The sequence below is a fragment of the Aethalodelphis obliquidens genome, unplaced genomic scaffold (assembly GCF_003676395.1).
Source record: "Aethalodelphis obliquidens isolate GAN/ISIS:26980383/991018 unplaced genomic scaffold, ASM367639v1 scaffold1, whole genome shotgun sequence".
NCBI lineage: Eukaryota > Metazoa > Chordata > Mammalia > Artiodactyla > Delphinidae > Aethalodelphis > Aethalodelphis obliquidens.
Window position 1 is genome coordinate 76,293,931 of NW_020837945.1, and position 3,542 is coordinate 76,297,472.

Genomic DNA, 3,542 nt, shown 5'->3' on the forward strand with positions numbered 1-3,542 from the left:
CAAAAACAACATCTAACTTGTAAATTGTGTTGTAGCTCAGGATTCTGCCTCTTCTTAACTCTATCTATGACCTTTAATACTAGTGCCTCGAACCTCTGTCATTGTGACACATAAATCTCGATATCCTGACCAGTCTTCTTTCTAGTACCCAGGTTCATACTGCCTATTGGACAGTTACACGTAGATATTTAATTTGTACTTCAAACATAAAATATGTAAAACTGATTGCATTATTTCCCTTGCCTTACATGTTTCTCTAGTTTTATTCCTTCTCCCAGTGTAATTAGAAATGCAAAATTCCTTATATCCTCCTCTGTGAAAGCTTCCCTGGCTCTTCTTTCCTCTAAGCTCTACCACTTCCTAAATATGACAAGTTTATTACAGTCCCTGGGGGTTACCATCTTCAATTATAAAGTAGGGATTATAATTTCATTTACCCTCATAAGATCATTATGGTGGGATCATGGTGGTTACTGGATAACTTCTTCTGCTTAGTTATTTTTATCTTACTTTCTACATTTTCTATAAAGGGCATGCATTTAACTTTAAAAATAGCAAAAAAAAAACCTCACAAAATTAAAGCAAAAAATATATCAAGAGCATTTTTTTCATGTCATTTTGTGATTATTTTGACCCAAAAGTAAAATATGCCCACTGTTTTAAGTTCAAAGCGTAATCACTGAATATATAATAAAAAGTAAGTCCCTCCACCCCTGGCAGAAAAATTGTGTTCAGCAAAATTAATTTCCTCTTTTCCTGGGCACACAGCCAAATCACTACACTGGCATACACAAGGTATGGCCTTGTGATAAGTTCCTAGCCGATAAGTAAAAGTGTATTGTGTCACCTCCAGGCCTTCCCATAAAAACCTCCCACATGCCATTCTCTGTGATCTTTGCCCTTCTTTCAGCTGAATTTTAATATCCAAGAAAATTTTGGAAGCCACAGGGAAAAGAGACTACAAACATGATCACCTTGAGTTCCTGAATGACTAGATGAAGTAAGAGATGGCGACCTCCATCATTACAGTTAGTGCAGAACCTCCATGAATTGATAAGTGAAAAAAAAATTCACTTCTGTTGCATTTGAGTCATTATACAATCTGCAGTCTATATGTTACAACAGTAAGCCAATTTGAAATACATTTGGCTTCCCTAATGAACTGCTTATGGTAATTAGAATAGACCACGTTTTTTTCTGTGATAAAGAGAACCCGAAATGAAGAAGTAAGGAGAGTCTCCGTTTTATCAACCTTGAAATTTCTGAGCATGGAGAGTGCAGACAACCAGGAGTGCAACTCCACAAAGAAGGCAGAGGAAGAATATATGAGTTGCAAATTCCAACTTACATCAGTAGATGCCGAAGAGGGACAGGGGGCTTCTAGTAAACCAGATATACTAGAAAACTCAGCAAAGGGGACCAAAAGAAAAAGATCTATAAAAGATAACAGAACTTGCTGTCCACGAAAAATGCCACAATGTTGTGACAGTGTGAAACCTCAGAAGACAATGCCGATTCTTCCTTTACCTTCTATACTGCCACCTGTCAACCTGATTCACAGGGACGTTGTGTGCGCTTGGTGCCAGCAGTTAAAACGAAGCACCAAAGGCCTGAAACTAGACGGATCTAAAGGACTCTGTGAACATGCCTACCCTTATCAGAAAAACATTCCTGCCACAGCCGAGGAGGCCAGGATCCTATCGTCTCCATCGAGAAGAAAATCAAAGTTGGACAAGGGGGAACTACCTCTGGAATGTTCTGATAAACAGATGTCTTTTGAAGGGGCTGTTCCTCCTGAGGAGGGAGCACCTGCCCTTGAAGGAGCTCCCGCTCTTCAGGGGGTTGTATCAGCGTCTGCCCCTGACCTGGAAGCTGTGTTTGCCTCTTGGAGCAGAATTACAGCCAGGGCCGTGAAGATGGAGTTGGAGCAATCACAAGAGACCTGTGGGGTCCGGTGGTGCGTGGTTCAGAGGAGAGTTCTCCCTGCTAACACAGAGGGCTGGGTTCATTTACAATTTCATACTGGACAGGCTTGGGTGCCTGATAAACGAAGCAGGGTGTCTGCACTCTTCTTGTTACCTGCCAGCAATTTTCCACACCTCCACACCTGGAGGACAATATGCCGTGCCCTGAGTGTGTACGCAGGAATAAAGTATTAACGAAAAACCTGCCGTGAGATCACAATACCAGTAAAAAGGGTACAGCTATGATTATAATTAATGGTAGAGAAGAGACTACAAATCAACTCCACGGCGCCATTTGACAGCTGAACTCCGCTCCGCACTCTCCATGATTCCCGCTTACAGGGTGCCTGCTTACGGGGTTGCGTGAAAAAAGCCTGTGAACTGACAAAAGCGGAAGTGGCTATCTCTCCAAAGATTCCCAGCCCTAAGGGAGCAGAAGAGAAAGGAGATGGGGACATTTAAAAAATGCCAATTCGCTGAATGGAATTAATGTACTTGAAAGTGCCTCAAGTAAATTTCTACGTTGGGCAAGATGGGGCTTATAGGCAAAAGTTCAAATTTGGTTATGTACCCCTTAACCAAGCATTCAACCTTATCATCACCAGGAATGGTAAGAGCAGCAATGGGTTTCCTGATGTCATACAATATATCACTGATAATATTCTTACCCCAAATAATCTTTTCACAAGGAGGCAATCAGTCCTGATTATGCCTCTTGTCTCCACATAATTAAGTGAGCTTACCTTGTTTTGGATGGCAGGTACTTAGATGCACCCACATGTAAATATTCACAGAGCTATGCACTTAAGATGTCTGTATTTTACTTATACGTAAATTACATATAATTTTTTTAAGTGTCCTACATTGAATGATGAATTACAGTGCCTCTAGTAAAAAGGCAACTAGAAAATTTTGAAATTAAAGCTTTTATTTTAAAATTAAAAAGAAAACCCCAAATCCATAATAGTTTAACACAGTAAGCACTTATTTTTTGTTCCTACAAACTTCTTGCCAGTCCTGGTTACCCTCAGGCAGATATTTTATATGTGTCAGCCACCCAAACTGTTTTTATCTTTTGACTCACGTTTTCAACACAAGACCCTTGCTTGAATACAGAGGGAGAGACTGGTGAGTTTTAAGAGGGCTTTTCATTTTTGTCAGCTCAAAAGTCACTCCCAGTCACATTTTATTTGCCAGAACTAGTTTCGTGGCTCTAGGTAAATGCAAGAAGTTTGAGAAGTATAATCGTCTGTATGTCCAAGAAGGAAAAGAGAACTGGATATAAGTGAATACTAGTCATGTCTACCACACAACTATATCTATTTCATGCAAGCATATTCATAAAATATTAGATAAATGAGAGTCTACTATAGACAGTGTTTGATGTCTATAGTAGATGTAGATGCAGCGTTTGATGTCTATAGTAGAGTCTACTATAGTAGCGTTTGATGTTGTTTGCTTTTTTTATAGAATATATTTTGCAGATAACAATGTAGACCATTCTATAAACAAGGTCCTACTGTATAGCACAGAGAACTATAGTCAATATCCTATGATATATCATAACGGAAAAGAATA

At 39.5% G+C, this 3,542-nt stretch overlaps 1 pseudogene; it reads left to right on the forward strand.

The window, feature by feature from the left end:
- Positions 1-1,268: 1,268 nt before the first annotated feature.
- LOC113621034 (developmental pluripotency-associated protein 4 pseudogene) lies at positions 1,269-2,159 on the forward strand (annotated as a pseudogene).
- Positions 2,160-3,542: the final 1,383 nt, after the last annotated feature.